The sequence below is a fragment of the Rhinoderma darwinii genome (assembly GCF_050947455.1).
Source record: "Rhinoderma darwinii isolate aRhiDar2 chromosome 3 unlocalized genomic scaffold, aRhiDar2.hap1 SUPER_3_unloc_7, whole genome shotgun sequence".
NCBI lineage: Eukaryota > Metazoa > Chordata > Amphibia > Anura > Rhinodermatidae > Rhinoderma > Rhinoderma darwinii.
The window spans coordinates 135115-155818 of NW_027461750.1; the positions used below are offsets into that span (position 1 = coordinate 135115).

Sequence of the window (20704 nt, forward strand, 5' to 3'; positions counted from 1 at the left end):
GTGCCATTTCTTCATTTTCGTTGGCAAAAGGGGAATTGAGAACATTGTGGCTGTAATGGAGATATTGTGCCTGGGCTCAGGGACAGTGTGGCAGACATGTGGGCATAATGGCTCCAGAGGAACACTGTGGCTGGCACGTGGGCATTGCTGCCATAGGAGGAATTGTGGTTGACATAGCGACTTTGTAGTTGTCATGGGAGCATTGAGGTATGCAAAAAAGGCATGCAGGCCATTGTGGCTGATATGGAGTGAAATGTGGCGTTTGTGGCGGCATTGATGCTGGCATAGATAGAATTGAGGGCTTTCTGGATGTTCGATAAATTTGTAATTGGCACTTAGGGCATTGTGGCTCGCATATGAGTAATTTGGGGATAGTGGCTGTCATGGGGGCATTGTGGATTTTAGGTAAGCATGGTGTCTGGTAAAGTGGACAATGAGGACATAGTGGTTGTCATGGGGCATTTTAGTTGTCCTGGTTCTATTGATGTTGGCTTAGGGAGCATTGAGGACAATATGGCTGGCATTGAGAGCATTAGATTATCATGGAGCATAGTGGCTGGGATAAGGGACACTGTGGACCTTGCAGATGTCATGGCTGCATTTTGACTGGGAAATGGGACATTGTTGATTTCATGGGGGCAATTTAGCTGGCATTTAGAGCACTGTGGCTGGCATGGAGGACAATTTACGATCATGGGGGCATTGGGGCTGGCATAAGAGGCATTGGCAGCACTGTGTCTGCGCTAAAGTACATTGTGGCTCGCATAGTGGCATTGTGGCTCCTGGCATAATGACTGTCATGGGGCATTGTAGTTGTCATAGGGCTATTGAAGCCATTGTGGCTGTCATGCTTGTATTGCAGTTAACTTAGGCGGCATTGAGAGCAATGTGGTTTGGATAAGGGGCATTGTGAAAGGAATAAGGGACACTGGACTTTGTATCGGTCATGGGGACATTTTAGCTGCCATATGGGATATTGGTTAGAAGCATTATAGCTGTCACGTGGTATTGGATGTAATGGGGGCTTTGTGGTTGGTTGGCATTGTGGCTGGCAGGGAGGAAGTTGTGGCTAACATTGAGGATATTATGACTGGGATATGGGACATAGCGAGTGTCATGAGGATATTGTGGCTTGCAGGTGTCATTATGGCTGGCACGGGGACTTGTGTCTGTCATGTCTTGGTTAGCAAAGGGGAAAGTGACTTCTTTGTGGCTTTAATAAAGGCATAGTGGCTTGCAAAGAAGCATTGACATTTGGTGGTTTCCATTTTGGCCTTCGGGCTGGCATAAGGGGCATTGACAGCATTGTTGCATGGATAAAGTACATTGTGGTCGCATGATTGTTGATTTTCTGGTGGCTTTGTGGCTGTCATGGAGGGCATTTGACTGTCATAGTGGCATTGTGTCCCTTATAAATGACATTGTGGGTTTCATGAGGGCATAGTCACTCTTATAGGAGCATTATTGCCAGCATTGGGCATTGTAAATGCCTTGGTGTCATTGAGCGCAATGTCATTGTCATTGGCGCATTGTGCCTTACATGGGAGCTTTGTGGCTGTCATGTGGTTAATTGTAGTTTGCATATAGATACTGAGGCCATTGTGTGTTGAATAAAGGACATTTGGGTGGTCATTGTAGCTTGGATAAGGGGTATCACCGGCATTGCTGCTGGGATAAAGTACACTGTAGCTGGCATGGGGACTTTGTGGCTGGCATAGTGGCCACTGACAGCATGGTTGCTACCATTAAGGCATTTTTGTGGAGATAACGTAGATTGCGTGTGTCATGGGATCAATGGGGGTGTCATGGGGTTTTAGTGACTTAGGAGACCATGTAAATGACATGGGGCATAATGTGGCTATTATAAGAACCTTGTGGCTGGCATGGTGCATTGTAGATGGAATAAGGTGCATTCTGGGTGTTGTGAGTGCATTGTGGCTAACCTGAAAAGCATTGTGGCCTTTTTTAAGGTCTTGTAGCTGGCACGGCAGGCACTACGGTTGTCATGTGGGAATTTTGGTTGGCTTAGCAGGTATTGAAGGCATGGTGATTTGCATAGGGGGCATTGATGACTTTGTGGTTGTTATGTGGCGGAAATGTGGCTGGCACTGAGGACTTTGTGGCTGTCATTGGAGCCATTTAGATGTGGTGGGACAATGTAGCTGTCATAGGTGCATTTTGGCTGTCATTGGAAAATTGTGACTGTCGTGGCTTTTTAATTTAGGGTTTGCGTGGACGATGTTTCTTTTTTTACTATGAGTGGCACAGTATAGTTGATGTGTCTAATTTTCTTTGCCTCTCTAGTGATTTGACCACGACTTGCAAGTCAGCATCTAGCTATTTTCGCTACTAGTGATATCACTTTGTGTCTTAACCTGGCGCATGTGAGGTCTTTGTTGAATGTGTGATATTCTTCATGATGACTGATAATAGCTATATTGTGTCCTCTCTAGGTCACATTTAGGCCCATGTCATATATGAGTTGTAAATGGTCCACTGAATAGATTGTAGAATGGTTTTCTGTTTTATACAGATGTGGAGGAGAGTGCTATTTCTTCTAGACATCTGATCTTTGATGTGATTGGTGACTAATTTTGGGGTTGTGATCAGAGTTGATTATATCCTACTTATAGCTTCTAGTCAAGATGGGGTGGTTTGTGAATACTCTTGGATAGGAAGACTTGAGGTTGGATCTCTAATTTGGCTCCTCAGAATGTATCACAGAAAGGGTTTAATTGGCCCTTAAAATATTTGGGGGTTTCATTAGAAACTAGGCACACTAAAATCTCTTTACTGTTTCCAATACATCTATAGCATATACCAGGAATGTATTATCACACCTCTTTCTTGATTTTTTTTTTTCTAGGTGTCTATTTGAAAGTGAAGAGAAGCAAGATATGGAATCCTCCAGACAGCGGCAATAGAGCAATCAAATGACTGGTAATTAATATTATTATTAATTACTGATAATTATCAGGCTAGTTTCTAGCTCTGGACTTTCAGAGGTGTGGTAATACCTTTCCGGTATATAAGGATATATGTCTAGTAGTACATATATTGGCTATAGATATTTAAGGGCATTGTAAATGCCTTTGTGTTCTACACATGGGTGCACTGCATTTACATTCCAACATACACATTCATCACCATCTCCACTTCCCCAATGGGGAATTTTTGGCTGGTATGGAGGGTATTGTGGCTGGCATAGGGAGAATTGAGGGCATAGGGTCTGTCCTCGCGGAATTGTAATTAGCATTGAAGACATTGTTGCTGTAATACGATGCATTCCGTGATTGTTGTTGTCAGAGGATATTGTGGCTTTTATGGTAACATCGTGACTGGGAATTAGGGATAGTGTGGCTGTCATGAGGACATTGTGACTTGTTTTGAGGCATTGTGATATTTGTGTTGGGATTGTGACTGGTAAAGTGAACAATGAGGGCATTGTGACTTAGTTAGAGATGTGGTATTAAAATGGGCATTGTGTTTGGGAATGTGGTAGTTGTCATGAGAGCATTTTGTTTGTCTTGGGGCATTATTAAGAGGCAATAAGTGAATTGTGGTTGCCATGGTTGTATTCCGAATGGCTAAGAGGGCATGGAGAGTAATGTGGCTGGGATAAGGGACATTGTGGATGTCATGTGGCATAGTGGCTCTCATGAGTGCATTGTTACATGAATGGGAGCCATTTTGGCTGGTATTTGGCTATCTGGATAAGACATATAGCCGGTGTCATGTGGACATTGTAACTGTCCTCGCGGAATTGTAATTAGCATTGAAGGCATTGTTGCTGTCATTAGATGGCATTGTGACTTAGTTGGAGATGTGGTATTAAAATGGGCATTATGTTTGGGAAAGTGGTAGTTGTCATGAAATCATTTTGTTTGTCTTGGGGCATTATGGTTCTCTTAAGAGGCAATAAGTGAATTGTGGTTGTCATGGTTGTATTCCGAATGGCTAAGGGGGCATTAAGGATAATGTGGCTGGCATTGTGGGACGGCTAAGGGGGCATTAAGGATAATGTGGCTGGCATTGTGGGACTTGTGGCTGTAATAGAGCTTTTGTAGCTGGGATAAGGGACATTGTGGATGTCATGGGGGCATAGTGGCTCTTATGCGTGCATTGTTGCTTGAATGGGAGCCATTGTGGCTGGTATTTGGCTATTTGGATAAGATATATAGTGGGTGTTCTGTGGGCATTGCTTCTTGCATTAGGGGCATTGTGCGTAGAATGGGGGCAATCTAGTTGGAATAGGGCTATTAATGGCATTGTGAAAGGCATGGAGGGCATTGTGCCATTTCTTCATTTTCGTTGGCAAAAGGGGAATTTAAATCATTGTTGCTGTAATTGAGATATTGTGGCTGGACTCAGGGACAGTGTGGCAGACATGTGGGCATAATGGCTGCAGAGGAACACTGTGGCTGGCACGTGGGCATTTCTGCCATAGGAGGAATTGTGGTTGACATAGGGACTTTGTAGTTGTCATGGGAGCATTGAGGTATGCAAAAAAGGCATTCAGGCCATTGTGGCTGATATGGAGTGCAATGTGGCGTTTGTGGTGGCATTGATGCTGGCATAGATAGAATTGAGGGATTTCTGGTTGTTCGATAAATTTGTAATTGGCACTTAGGGCATTCTGGCTCGCATTTGAGTAATTTGGGGATAGTGGCTGTCATGGGGGGGCATTGTGGATTTTAGGTAAGCATTGTGTCTGTTAAAGTGGACAATGAGGACATAGTGGTTGTCATGGGGCATTTTAGTTGTCCTGGTTCTATTGATGTTGGCTTAGGGAGCATTGAGGACAATATGGCTGGCATTGAGAGCATTAGATTATCATGGAACATAGTGGCTGGGATAAGGGACATTGTGGACCTTGCAGATGTCATGGCTGCATTTTGACTGGGAAATGGGACATTGTTGATTTCATGGGGGCAATTTAGCTGGCATTTAGAGCACAGTGGCTGGCATGGAGGACAATTTACGATCATGGGGGCATTGGGGCTGGCATAAGAGGCATTGGCAGCACTGTGTCTGCGCTAAAGTACATTGTGGCTCGCATAGTGGCATTGTGGCTCCTGGCATAATGACTGTCATGGGGCATTGTAGTTGTCATAGGGCTATTGAAGCCATTGTGGCTGTCATGGTTGTATTGCAGTTAACTTAGGCGGCATTGAGAGCAATGTGGTTTGGATAAGGGGCATTGTGAAAGGAATAAGGGACACTGGACTTTGTATCAGTCATGGGGACATTTTAGCTGCCATATGGGATATTGGTTAGAAGCATTATGGCTGTCACGTGGTATTGGATGTAATGGGGGCTTTGTGGTTGGCTGGCAGGGAGGAAGTTGTGGCTAACATTGAGGATATTATGACTGGGATATGGGACATAGCGAGTGTCATGAGGATATTGTGGCTTGCAGGTGTCATTATGGCTGGCACGGGGACTTGTGTCTGTCATGTCTTGGTTAGCAAAGGGGAAAGTGAGTTCATTGTGGCTTTAATAAAGGCATAGTGGCTTGCAAAGGAGCATTGACATTTGGTGGTTTCCATTTTGGCCTTCGGGCTGGCATAAGGGGCATTGACAGCATTGTTGCATGGATAAAGTACATTGTGGTCGCATGATTGTTGATTTTCTGGTGGCTTTGTGGCTGTCATGGAGGGCATTTGACTGTCATAGTGGCATTGTGTCCCTTATAAATGACATTGTGGGTTTCATGAGGGCATAGTCACTCTTATAGGAGCATTATTGCCAGCATTGGGCATTGTAAATGCCTTGGTGTCATTGAGCGCAATGTCATTGTCATTGGCGCATTGTGCCTTACATGGGAGCTTTGTGGCTGTCATGTGGTTAATTGTAGTTTGCATATAGATACTGAGGCCATTGTGTGTTGAATAAAGGACATTTGGGTGGTCATTGTAGCTTGGATAAGGGGTATCACCGGCATTGCTGCTGGGATAAAGTACACTGTAGCTGGCATGGGGACTTTGTGGCTGGCATAGTGGCCACTGACAGCGTGGTTGCTACCATTAAGGCATTTTTGTGGAGATAACGTAGATTGCGTGTGTCATGGTATCAATGGGGGTGTCATGGGGTTTTAGTGACTTAGGAGACCATGTAAATGACATGGGGCATAATGTGGCTATTATAAGAACCTTGTGGCTGGCATGGTGCATTGTAGATGGAATAAGGTGCATTGTGGGTGTTGTGAGTGCATTGTGGCTAACCTGAAAAGCATTGTGGCCTTTTTTAAGGTCTTGTAGCTGGCACGGCAGGCACTACGGTTGTCATGTGGGAATTTTGGTTGGCTTAGCAGGTATTGAAGGCATGGTGATTTGCATAGGGGGCATTGATGACTTTGTGGTTGTTATGTGGCGGAAATGTGGCTGGCACTGAGGACTTTGTGGCTGTCATTGGAGCCATTTAGATGTGGTGGGACAATGTAGCTGTCATAGGTGCATTTTGGCTGTCATTGGAAAATTGTGACTGTCGTGGCTTTTTAATTTAGGGTTTGCGTGGACGATGTTTCTTTTTTTACTATGAGTGGCACAGTATAGTTGATGTGTCTAATTTTCTTTGCCTCTCTAGTGATTTGGCCACAAGTTGCAAGTCAGCATCTAGCTATTTTCGCTACTAGTGATATCACTTTGTGTCTTAACCTGGCGCATGTGAGGTCTTTGTTGAATGTGTGATATTCTTCATGATGACTGATAATAGCTATATTGTGTCCTCTCTAGGTCACATTTAGGCCCATGTCATATATGAGTTGTAAATGGTCCACTGAATAGATTGTAGAATGGTTTTCTGTTTTATACAGATGTGGAGGAGAGTGCTATTTCTTCTAGACATCTGATCTTTGATGTGATTGGTGACTAATTTTGGGGTTGTGATCAGAGTTGATTATATCCTACTTATAGCTTCTAGTCAAGATGGGGTGGTTTGTGAATACTCTTGGATAGGAAGACTTGAGGTTGGATCTCTAATTTGGCTCCTCAGAATGTATCACAGAAAGGGTTTAATTGGCCCTTAAAATATTTGGGGGTTTCATTAGAAACTAGGCACACTAAAATCTCTTTACTGTTTCCAATACATCTATAGCATATACCAGGAATGTATTATCACACCTCTTTCTTGATTATTTTTTTCTAGGTGTCTATTTGAAAGTGAAGAGAAGCAAGATATGGAATCCTCCAGACAGCGGCAATAGAGCAATCAAATGACTGGTAATTAATATTATTATTAATTACTGATAATTATCAGGCTAGTTTCTAGCTCTGGACTTTCAGAGGTGTGGTAATACCTTCCCGGTATATAAGGATATATGTCTAGTAGTACATATATTGGCTATAGATATTTAAGGGCATTGTAAATGCCTTTGTGTTCTACACATGGGTGCACTGCATTTACATTCCAACATACACATTCATCACCATCTCCACTTCCCCAATGGGGAATTTTTGGCTGGTATGGAGGGTATTGTGGCTGGCATAGGGAGAATTGAGGGCATAGGGTCTGTCCTCGCGGAATTGTAATTAGCATTGAAGACATTGTTGCTGTAATACGATGCATTCCGTGATTGTTGTTGTCAGAGGATATTGTGGCTTTTATGGTAACATCGTGACTGGGAATTAGGGATAGTGTGGCTGTCATGAGGACATTGTGACTTGTTTTGAGGCATTGTGATATTTGTGTTGGGATTGTGACTGGTAAAGTGAACAATGAGGGCATTGTGACTTAGTTGGAGATGTGGTATTAAAATGGGCATTGTGTTTGGGAATGTGGTAGTTGTCATGAGAGCATTTTGTTTGTCTTGGGGCATTATTAAGAGGCAATAAGTGAATTGTGGTTGCCATGGTTGTATTCCGAATGGCTAAGAGGGCATGGAGAGTAATGTGGCTGGGATAAGGGACATTGTGGATGTCATGTGGCATAGTGGCTCTCATGAGTGCATTGTTACATGAATGGGAGCCATTTTGGCTGGTATTTGGCTATCTGGATAAGACATATAGCCGGTGTCATGTGGACATTGTAACTGTCCTCGCGGAATTGTAATTAGCATTGAAGGCATTGTTGCTGTCATTAGATGGCATTGTGACTTAGTTGGAGATGTGGTATTAAAATGGGCATTATGTTTGGGAAAGTGGTAGTTGTCATGAAATCATTTTGTTTGTCTTGGGGCATTATGGTTCTCTTAAGAGGCAATAAGTGAATTGTGGTTGTCATGGTTGTATTCCGAATGGCTAAGGGGGCATTAAGGATAATGTGGCTGGCATTGTGGGACGGCTAAGGGGGCATTAAGGATAATGTGGCTGGCATTGTGGGACTTGTGGCTGTAATAGAGCTTTTGTAGCTGGGATAAGGGACATTGTGGATGTCATGGGGGCATAGTGGCTCTTATGCGTGCATTGTTGCTTGAATGGGAGCCATTGTGGCTGGTATTTGGCTATTTGGATAAGATATATAGTGGGTGTTCTGTGGGCATTGCTTCTTGCATTAGGGGCATTGTGCGTAGAATGGGGGCAATCTAGTTGGAATAGGGCTATTAATGGCATTGTGAAAGGCATGGAGGGCATTGTGCCATTTCTTCATTTTCGTTGGCAAAAGGGGAATTTAAATCATTGTTGCTGTAATTGAGATATTGTGGCTGGACTCAGGGACAGTGTGGCAGACATGTGGGCATAATGGCTGCAGAGGAACACTGTGGCTGGCACGTGGGCATTTCTGCCATAGGAGGAATTGTGGTTGACATAGGGACTTTGTAGTTGTCATGGGAGCATTGAGGTATGCAAAAAAGGCATTCAGGCCATTGTGGCTGATATGGAGTGCAATGTGGCGTTTGTGGTGGCATTGATGCTGGCATAGATAGAATTGAGGGATTTCTGGTTGTTCGATAAATTTGTAATTGGCACTTAGGGCATTCTGGCTCGCATTTGAGTAATTTGGGGATAGTGGCTGTCATGGGGGGGCATTGTGGATTTTAGGTAAGCATTGTGTCTGTTAAAGTGGACAATGAGGACATAGTGGTTGTCATGGGGCATTTTAGTTGTCCTGGTTCTATTGATGTTGGCTTAGGGAGCATTGAGGACAATATGGCTGGCATTGAGAGCATTAGATTATCATGGAACATAGTGGCTGGGATAAGGGACATTGTGGACCTTGCAGATGTCATGGCTGCATTTTGACTGGGAAATGGGACATTGTTGATTTCATGGGGGCAATTTAGCTGGCATTTAGAGCACAGTGGCTGGCATGGAGGACAATTTACGATCATGGGGGCATTGGGGCTGGCATAAGAGGCATTGGCAGCACTGTGTCTGCGCTAAAGTACATTGTGGCTCGCATAGTGGCATTGTGGCTCCTGGCATAATGACTGTCATGGGGCATTGTAGTTGTCATAGGGCTATTGAAGCCATTGTGGCTGTCATGGTTGTATTGCAGTTAACTTAGGCGGCATTGAGAGCAATGTGGTTTGGATAAGGGGCATTGTGAAAGGAATAAGGGACACTGGACTTTGTATCAGTCATGGGGACATTTTAGCTGCCATATGGGATATTGGTTAGAAGCATTATGGCTGTCACGTGGTATTGGATGTAATGGGGGCTTTGTGGTTGGCTGGCAGGGAGGAAGTTGTGGCTAACATTGAGGATATTATGACTGGGATATGGGACATAGCGAGTGTCATGAGGATATTGTGGCTTGCAGGTGTCATTATGGCTGGCACGGGGACTTGTGTCTGTCATGTCTTGGTTAGCAAAGGGGAAAGTGAGTTCATTGTGGCTTTAATAAAGGCATAGTGGCTTGCAAAGGAGCATTGACATTTGGTGGTTTCCATTTTGGCCTTCGGGCTGGCATAAGGGGCATTGACAGCATTGTTGCATGGATAAAGTACATTGTGGTCGCATGATTGTTGATTTTCTGGTGGCTTTGTGGCTGTCATGGAGGGCATTTGACTGTCATAGTGGCATTGTGTCCCTTATAAATGACATTGTGGGTTTCATGAGGGCATAGTCACTCTTATAGGAGCATTATTGCCAGCATTGGGCATTGTAAATGCCTTGGTGTCATTGAGCGCAATGTCATTGTCATTGGCGCATTGTGCCTTACATGGGAGCTTTGTGGCTGTCATGTGGTTAATTGTAGTTTGCATATAGATACTGAGGCCATTGTGTGTTGAATAAAGGACATTTGGGTGGTCATTGTAGCTTGGATAAGGGGTATCACCGGCATTGCTGCTGGGATAAAGTACACTGTAGCTGGCATGGGGACTTTGTGGCTGGCATAGTGGCCACTGACAGCGTGGTTGCTACCATTAAGGCATTTTTGTGGAGATAACGTAGATTGCGTGTGTCATGGTATCAATGGGGGTGTCATGGGGTTTTAGTGACTTAGGAGACCATGTAAATGACATGGGGCATAATGTGGCTATTATAAGAACCTTGTGGCTGGCATGGTGCATTGTAGATGGAATAAGGTGCATTGTGGGTGTTGTGAGTGCATTGTGGCTAACCTGAAAAGCATTGTGGCCTTTTTTAAGGTCTTGTAGCTGGCACGGCAGGCACTACGGTTGTCATGTGGGAATTTTGGTTGGCTTAGCAGGTATTGAAGGCATGGTGATTTGCATAGGGGGCATTGATGACTTTGTGGTTGTTATGTGGCGGAAATGTGGCTGGCACTGAGGACTTTGTGGCTGTCATTGGAGCCATTTAGATGTGGTGGGACAATGTAGCTGTCATAGGTGCATTTTGGCTGTCATTGGAAAATTGTGACTGTCGTGGCTTTTTAATTTAGGGTTTGCGTGGACGATGTTTCTTTTTTTACTATGAGTGGCACAGTATAGTTGATGTGTCTAATTTTCTTTGCCTCTCTAGTGATTTGGCCACAAGTTGCAAGTCAGCATCTAGCTATTTTCGCTACTAGTGATATCACTTTGTGTCTTAACCTGGCGCATGTGAGGTCTTTGTTGAATGTGTGATATTCTTCATGATGACTGATAATAGCTATATTGTGTCCTCTCTAGGTCACATTTAGGCCCATGTCATATATGAGTTGTAAATGGTCCACTGAATAGATTGTAGAATGGTTTTCTGTTTTATACAGATGTGGAGGAGAGTGCTATTTCTTCTAGACATCTGATCTTTGATGTGATTGGTGACTAATTTTGGGGTTGTGATCAGAGTTGATTATATCCTACTTATAGCTTCTAGTCAAGATGGGGTGGTTTGTGAATACTCTTGGATAGGAAGACTTGAGGTTGGATCTCTAATTTGGCTCCTCAGAATGTATCACAGAAAGGGTTTAATTGGCCCTTAAAATATTTGGGGGTTTCATTAGAAACTAGGCACACTAAAATCTCTTTACTGTTTCCAATACATCTATAGCATATACCAGGAATGTATTATCACACCTCTTTCTTGATTATTTTTTTCTAGGTGTCTATTTGAAAGTGAAGAGAAGCAAGATATGGAATCCTCCAGACAGCGGCAATAGAGCAATCAAATGACTGGTAATTAATATTATTATTAATTACTGATAATTATCAGGCTAGTTTCTAGCTCTGGACTTTCAGAGGTGTGGTAATACCTTCCCGGTATATAAGGATATATGTCTAGTAGTACATATATTGGCTATAGATATTTAAGGGCATTGTAAATGCCTTTGTGTTCTACACATGGGTGCACTGCATTTACATTCCAACATACACATTCATCACCATCTCCACTTCCCCAATGGGGAATTTTTGGCTGGTATGGAGGGTATTGTGGCTGGCATAGGGAGAATTGAGGGCATAGGGTCTGTCCTCGCGGAATTGTAATTAGCATTGAAGACATTGTTGCTGTAATACGATGCATTCCGTGATTGTTGTTGTCAGAGGATATTGTGGCTTTTATGGTAACATCGTGACTGGGAATTAGGGATAGTGTGGCTGTCATGAGGACATTGTGACTTGTTTTGAGGCATTGTGATATTTGTGTTGGGATTGTGACTGGTAAAGTGAACAATGAGGGCATTGTGACTTAGTTGGAGATGTGGTATTAAAATGGGCATTGTGTTTGGGAATGTGGTAGTTGTCATGAGAGCATTTTGTTTGTCTTGGGGCATTATTAAGAGGCAATAAGTGAATTGTGGTTGCCATGGTTGTATTCCGAATGGCTAAGAGGGTATGGAGAGTAATGTGGCTGGGATAAGGGACATTGTGGATGTCATGTGGCATAGTGGCTCTCATGAGTGCATTGTTACATGAATGGGAGCCATTTTGGCTGGTATTTGGCTATTTGGATAAGACATATAGCCGGTGTCATGTGGACATTGTAACTGTCCTCGCGGAATTGTAATTAGCATTGAAGGCATTGTTGCTGTCATTAGATGGCATTGTGACTTAGTTGGAGATGTGGTATTAAAATGGGCATTATGTTTGGGAAAGTGGTAGTTGTCATGAAATCATTTTGTTTGTCTTGGGGCATTATGGTTCTCTTAAGAGGCAATAAGTGAATTGTGGTTGTCATGGTTGTATTCCGAATGGCTAAGGGGGCATTAAGGATAATGTGGCTGGCATTGTGGGACGGCTAAGGGGGCATTAAGGATAATGTGGCTGGCATTGTGGGACTTGTGGCTGTAATAGAGCTTTTGTAGCTGGGATAAGGGACATTGTGGATGTCATGGGGGCATAGTGGCTCTTATGCGTGCATTGTTGCTTGAATGGGAGCCATTGTGGCTGGTATTTGGCTATTTGGATAAGATATATAGTGGGTGTTCTGTGGGCATTGCTTCTTGCATTAGGGGCATTGTGCGTAGAATGGGGGCAATCTAGTTGGAATAGGGCTATTAATGGCATTGTGAAAGGCATGGAGGGCATTGTGCCATTTCTTCATTTTCGTTGGCAAAAGGGGAATTTAAATCATTGTTGCTGTAATTGAGATATTGTGGCTGGACTCAGGGACAGTGTGGCAGACATGTGGGCATAATGGCTGCAGAGGAACACTGTGGCTGGCACGTGGGCATTTCTGCCATAGGAGGAATTGTGGTTGACATAGGGACTTTGTAGTTGTCATGGGAGCATTGAGGTATGCAAAAAAGGCATTCAGGCCATTGTGGCTGATATGGAGTGCAATGTGGCGTTTGTGGTGGCATTGATGCTGGCATAGATAGAATTGAGGGATTTCTGGTTGTTCGATAAATTTGTAATTGGCACTTAGGGCATTCTGGCTCGCATTTGAGTAATTTGGGGATAGTGGCTGTCATGGGGGGGCATTGTGGATTTTAGGTAAGCATTGTGTCTGTTAAAGTGGACAATGAGGACATAGTGGTTGTCATGGGGCATTTTAGTTGTCCTGGTTCTATTGATGTTGGCTTAGGGAGCATTGAGGACAATATGGCTGGCATTGAGAGCATTAGATTATCATGGAACATAGTGGCTGGGATAAGGGACATTGTGGACCTTGCAGATGTCATGGCTGCATTTTGACTGGGAAATGGGACATTGTTGATTTCATGGGGGCAATTTAGCTGGCATTTAGAGCACAGTGGCTGGCATGGAGGACAATTTACGATCATGGGGGCATTGGGGCTGGCATAAGAGGCATTGGCAGCACTGTGTCTGCGCTAAAGTACATTGTGGCTCGCATAGTGGTATTGTGGCTCCTGGCATAATGACTGTCATGGGGCATTGTAGTTGTCATAGGGCTATTGAAGCCATTGTGGCTGTCATGGTTGTATTGCAGTTAACTTAGGCGGCATTGAGAGCAATGTGGTTTGGATAAGGGGCATTGTGAAAGGAATAAGGGACACTGGACTTTGTATCAGTCATGGGGACATTTTAGCTGCCATATGGGATATTGGTTAGAAGCATTATGGCTGTCACGTGGTATTGGATGTAATGGGGGCTTTGTGGTTGGCTGGCAGGGAGGAAGTTGTGGCTAACATTGAGGATATTATGACTGGGATATGGGACATAGCGAGTGTCATGAGGATATTGTGGCTTGCAGGTGTCATTATGGCTGGCACGGGGACTTGTGTCTGTCATGTCTTGGTTAGCAAAGGGGAAAGTGAGTTCATTGTGGCTTTAATAAAGGCATAGTGGCTTGCAAAGGAGCATTGACATTTGGTGGTTTCCATTTTGGCCTTCGTGCTGGCATAAGGGGCATTGACAGCATTGTTGCATGGATAAAGTACATTGTGGTCGCATGATTGTTGATTTTCTGGTGGCTTTGTGGCTGTCATGGAGGGCATTTGACTGTCATAGTGGCATTGTGTCCCTTATAAATGACATTGTGGGTTTCATGAGGGCATAGTCACTCTTATAGGAGCATTTTTGCCAGCATTGGGCATTGTAAATGCCTTGGTGTCATTGAGCGCAATGTCATTGGCGCATTGTGCCTTACATGGGAGCTTTGTGGCTGTCATGTGGTTAATTGTAGTTTGCATATAGATACTGAGGCCATTGTGTGTTGAATAAAGGACATTTGGGTGGTCATTGTAGCTTGGATAAGGGGTATCACTGGCATTGCTGCTGGGATAAAGTACACTGTAGCTGGCATGGGGACTTTGTGGCTGGCATAGTGGCCACTGACAGCGTGGTTGCTGCCATTAAGGCATTTTTGTGGAGATAACGTAGATTGCGTGTGTCATGGGATCAATGGGGGTGTCATGGGGTTTTAGTGACTTAGGAGACCATGTAAATGACATGGGGCATAATGTGGCTATTATAAGAACCTTGTGGCTGGCATTGCGCATTGTAGATGGAATAAGGTGCATTGTAGGTGTTGTGAGTGCATTGTGGCTAACCTGAAAAGCATTGTGGCCTTTTTTAAGGTCTTGTAGCTGGCACGGCAGGCACTACGGTTGTCATGTGGGAATTTTGGTTGGCTTAGCAGGTATTGAAGGCATGGTGATTTGCATAGGGGGCATTGATGACTTTGTGGTTGTTATGTGGCGGAAATGTGGCTGGCACTGAGGACTTTGTGGCTGTCATTGGAGCCATTTAGATGTGGTGGGACAATGTAGCTGTCATAGGTGCATTTTGGCTGTCATTGGAAAATTGTGACTGTCGTGGCTTTTTGATTTAGGGTTTGCGTGGACGATGTTTCTTTTTTTACTATGAGTGGCACAGTATAGTTTTTTTTGCAAAATCTCTTTTTATTAAACTGATAAACATAACATACAAGGGAAGACATCATACGATACAATACAGGTCAGGTATCAGGGTTTGCAAAATGAAAACAAAGCAGGAATACAAGTCATGGGTGTCATTACATCTCTCTGAAAATGACGTCAGATAGACATCGCAAAGGAAACAACATCCTCACAATACAAGCTAACCCACAAAAACCCTGAACTGACATGCATCTCAGTAAGGGTACAAAATAGCTAAGACATAATACGAGGAAATAAAAACATGGTAGTAGCATCCTCCGGTGTCACGCCTTTATGTCACATTACCATATTACAATGGTCGAAAATATGCAAACAGGACTCGACTTGACTTGACTTGAATTGAAGGGTCTCTTAATGCATAACATAACGTGAATAACAGATTGTGCTGAGTTATGGAGACAGTGTTTATGGATACAGTGTAGGCCGGACTCAAAAAATGCATAAAGAAAATATAACACACATGGTATACTCTCCCCTCCTGTCCACATATCGTATATCATATATCATGCCCCTTCGCACCCCTACCCCAGACCATCCAGTAGTACATACCTCCCCCAATCTACTCATGAAGAGGAGCAGGCAAGCGGATCACGCTTGTTCTTATGACCCCCCCACCCCCCTGACCAACCATGGTTTCCATATATTCAGATATCTCTCCCTTGAATGATTTATCCAGGCAGCCATTTTCTCCAATCTACATATCTGCTGCATTTTATCTAACCATAGCTCCACTGTCGGCGGGTAAGGCTGTCTCCAAAAGGTAGGTACTAGCAATTTAGCAGCAGAGATCATGTGGGTCGGGAGACTGTGTACAGACGGAGTAAAATCAGGTATTGGCAACCAGAGCAGTACCAATGCAGGTGTTAGTGTAATATTTGTAGAGCAGACAGAATTTATTATTTTTTCAACCCCCCTCCAATTGCTTAACATTTTGGGGCACGACCACGAGATGTGAAGGAAGGTGCCTGGACCCTCTCGGCACCTCCAACATAAATTCTCAGGGACTAAACCTATAGAGGATAGGAAGTCCGGGGTTCGGTACCAACGCGTAACCAGCTTGTAGGAATTCTCTCGTATGCGTACACACGTAGAAAACCCCTGAGCGGCTTTTAATATAAACCCTACTTCCTCTTTGGAGAAAGACAAGCCCAACTCCCTTTCCCACTGTCTCACAAAATGAGGTTTTTGCGAAGATGTCTCCAATAGAATGCCTTTATACAATTTAGACAGAACCTTAGGCGGGGTGGCCGGTAATAATATATAGTTTTCTAACCAGGTCGGGTCTACTTTTAAAGGAGGTGACTGAGCTTTGAACATAGCAATGGTAGTTGTATAATCTGCCAGTTGTAGTGCGTTTGGTTGTTTCAGATCCCGTCCCCTAAAGACCGAGCGCAAGTCAGGCGGCCCATCTAGCCCCCACAATTCAGATATTTGTACCTTATTTAAGCACCTCCAAAAATCCGCTGTTCTATCGGACGGTCTACCCAAATATGAGGGCAGGACACTCAAGGGAGCAAGGGGTGAGAGGAGCTGTTTTGACATATTCAAGGCTCTTGCCGTGTGACACACCGCCATCGTTCCCCTAGTGATTGGGCACAAATATCCCTTTGGGTAGTGCGAGGCAGAACGAACCCATAGCAATCCAAGCATCTCTGGTCCCATGAGGATTCTTTCCATAACCACAGACAGAGAGGTATTACCCCCGTCTGCCAGTTGCGTCCAGCGGGCTAAATGGTTCGCTATAAAATATGTTTCCAGATCCGGTAAGGAGATGCCCCCTTGCTCCTTCTTTTGTATCAGGAAGGAGTATGCTAATCTGGACCTCTTAGAACCCCATAGAAAGGAAATGAACAGGGACTTGAAGTTCCTAAAGTAGCTCTTCGGAACATCTATAGGTAAAGCACACACCAGATACGTAATCTGCGGAAGTATGTAAGTGGCGAGTAAGTTCTTCCTACCAAACCACGACAGAAACGGTAGTCTCATGGATAACAATTGCTTACGGATCTTGGCAAAGAGGGCTTTATAATTGAGACTAAAGAGCTCCCTCAGGTCAGCAGCAATCATAACCCCCAGAAATTTTATAGCCCTGGGTGGCCACCTGAAGGGGGTACAACTTTGCAATTTAAGAATGGTCCGGGAGGAGACATTAATATTTAACGCTTCCGACTTGCTGAGATTTATTTTGAAGTTGGAAACAAAACCAAACTCATCGAATAGCGTCAGTAGGTGTGGCAGGGCCGACAGTGGGTTGGTGATAAATAAAAGGAGATCATCGGCGAATGCTGCAATTTTATGCACTACCGCCCCTACCTTCAATCCTCTAACCTCTTCATGTTGTCTAATATGTAATAATAGTGGCTCTAGAGCCAAAATAAAAAGAGCCGGGGAGAGGGGACAGCCCTGTCTGGTACCATTTTTTATGAAGAAAGGGGCGGACAATATTCCATTTACTCTAATTTTGGCTGAAGGCTTTGAGTATAGGGAGAATATAGCACTTATAAAGGGCTGGGGAAACTTAAATTTTTCTAAGGCACTTTGAATAAACCTCCAGTCGACCCTATCGAAGGCCTTTTCAGCGTCAGTTCCCAGAAGGACAAGAGGAACCCCCTTCCCTCGCGCGAGGTGGATCACATTTATAACTCTAGTGATATTATTCTTCCCTTCCCGCCGCGGGACAAACCCCACCTGCTCCTCTGCTATCAATTTCGGTAAAAATTTAGCTATTCTGCTAGCCAATAGTTTGGCCCACCACTTCACATCTGTGTTTAACAGTGAAATCGGCCTATAGCTTGCACAGTCATCAGGACTCTTTCCTTCTTTTGGAATGAGAGTAATGAAGGCTTCCAGAGCCTGCGGTGGGAGGGAAGTACCACTCAGGAGAGAATTACACACCTCCAGAAAGTGTGGGAGAAGTATGCTACTAAATTTTTTGTAATACATGATGGGTAGGCCGTCTGGCCCTGGACATTTCCCCAAGGGGATGCTAGTTAACCCCTTCCCGCACCTGGACGTAACTGTACGTCCAGGTGAGCAGTAACTTTGCGCACCTTGGCGTACAGTTACGTCCGCGCTTTAACAGTTAACCGCCGCGCGGCGCTACACCGCAGCGGCGGTTAACTGTGCAGGGTGTCAGCCCTGCTCTCCCCGTTGCCGATCAGCGGCCTGTCGCCGCTGAAATCGGCAATTAACCCCTTCGATGCGGTGGTCGATTGCGATCACCACATCGAAGAGGTTTACAGCGGATCGGCAGCCCCCCACATGTATTTGCGGGGGCTGGCGATCCTTATCATGGCAACCAGAGGCCAGACAATGACCTCCAATGGTCCTCCGATGCTTCCTGTCAGTGTGACAGTTACGTCACAATGACAGTTAGAACATATTACACTACGTGTGTAGTGTAATGTGTTCCAGCAGCGATCAGAGCTGCCAGTCTAAGTGTCCCCTAGTGGGACAAGTAAAAAAAGTAAAAAAAAGATAATAAAAATGTTTTTAAAAAGTGTAAAAATCAAAGTTAGAAGTGACATAAACAAAGAATGCTTTTTTTCCTATAATAAGTCTTTTATTATAGGAAAAAAATTAACACGTTAAAAAAAGTACACATATTTGGTATCGCCGCGTTCGTAACGACCCCAACTATAAAACTGTAATATTATTTTTCCCGCACGGTGAACACCGCAAAAAAAATAAACAAAAAACAGTGCCCGAATCACAATTTTTTGGTTACCAACTCTCCCAAAATATACAATAAAAAGTGATCAAAAAGTCGCACGTACGCCAAAATGGTACCAATACAAACTACATCCCGTCCCGCAAAAAACAAGCCCTTACATCGCTTTTTTGACTGAAAAATAAAAACGTTATGGCTCTCAGAATAGGGTGACACAAAAATGTATTTATTTTATAAATAAGTGATTTTATTGCACAAACGCTGCAAAACATAACAAAATTATATACATCTGGTATCGCTGTAATCGTATCGACCCGCAGAATAAAGTATAATGGTCATTTATAGCCCAGGGTGAAGGCCATAAAAAAACGAATAAAAAACATTGTCAGAATTGATGGTTTTTGGTCACCTTGCTTGCCAAAAAATGGAATAAAACGTGATCAAAAAAATTTCTGGTACCCCAAAATGGTACCAATGAAAACTACAGATTGTCCCGCAAAGAATAAACCCTCACACAGCTCCGGTGGAGAAAAAATAAAACCGTTCTGGCTCTAAGAATATGGCGATGCAAAATGTGCGGAGTGTTCCAAAAGCAGATAAGATTGGGCGCCATTTACCAGTGCGACACCGGTCACATATCTGCGGATTATTATTTATTTACTGCATTATTATACCCTCTTATTATACCCTGATGTACCCCGCACAGATAACATGTACCCTGATGTACCCAGCACAGATAACATGTACCCTGATGTACCCCGCACAGATTACATATGCCCCCACATTACAAACTGAAACACCAGTAAAACCCCAAACAGAACAACTACCAAGCTACATCTACGCCCCAAAAGCCAAATGACGCTCCCTCCCTTCTGAGCCCTGCAGCGTGCCCAAACACCAGTTTACGTCCACAGATATGGCATCGCCATACCCGGGAGAACCCGGTTAATATTTTATGAGGTATTTGTCTTCAGTGGCACAAACTGGGCATAACATATAGTGAACTAAAGTGGCATATGAGTGGAAAATTGTAATTTTCACTCCGCACCATGCGCTGCGCATTAACCCCTTCGCGCACCACAACATAGCATGTCTTAGTGTGGGGGGTGATGTATGGAGCGTCTCACGTGAAAAATAAAGAATTTAAAACGGCAAAATCGCTGTTTTTTTGGTCACCTTCGCTCTAGCTAAAAATGTAATAAAAAGTGCTCAAACAGTTGTATGTACCAAAAAATGGTACCAATAAAAACGACCGCTCGTCCCTCAATAAATAAGCCCTCATACCGCTCTATTGACTGAAAAATAAAAAAGTTGTGGCTCTTCGAACGCGGGGAGGAAAAAACTAAAAAGGAAAAGAAAAAAATGGATCAGTCCAGAAAGGGTTAATTACTTTCTAATGAAAAACCATTTATGACCACACGTGGGGTATAGCCGTACTCGGGAGAAATTGCTTTACAAATGTTGGGCAGCTTTTACCCCCTTTATCCTTTGTAAAATTGAAAAAAATGCAACATTTTAGTGGAAGAAATGTTGATATTCATTTTCATGGCCCAATTCTAATAAATCCTGCAAAAGACTTGTGGGGTCTAAATGCCCACTATACCCCTAGATAGATTCTTTAAGTGGTGTAATTTCCACTTTTGGTGGGTTTCCACTGTTTTGGCCTCTCAGGGGCTTTGCAAATGCGACATGGCACCCAAAAACCATTTCAGCTAAATTTGAGCTCCCAAAGCCAAATAGCGCTCCTTGCCTTCTAAGCCCCGCTGTGGGTCCAAACAGCACTTTATTACCACATATGGCGTATTTACGTAATCGGGAGAAATGGTTTTAGAAATGTTTGGGTGCTTTTTCGCCTTTATTCCTTGTAAAAATTAAAAATGGCTACCT

General features: G+C 43.8%; 1 long non-coding RNA gene across 1 annotated transcript in view; it reads left to right on the forward strand.

Annotated features, from left to right (window-relative positions):
- Positions 1-2824: 2824 nt before the first annotated feature.
- The window catches only part of LOC142683562 (uncharacterized), a 32540-nt gene continuing 14660 nt past the window's right edge, over positions 2825-20704 (forward strand). The window contains exons 1-3 of the long non-coding RNA XR_012853970.1: positions 2825-2940; positions 7147-7220; positions 11427-11500. This is a non-coding gene — a long non-coding RNA (uncharacterized LOC142683562). The remainder of the gene's footprint in view (positions 2941-7146; positions 7221-11426; positions 11501-20704) is intronic.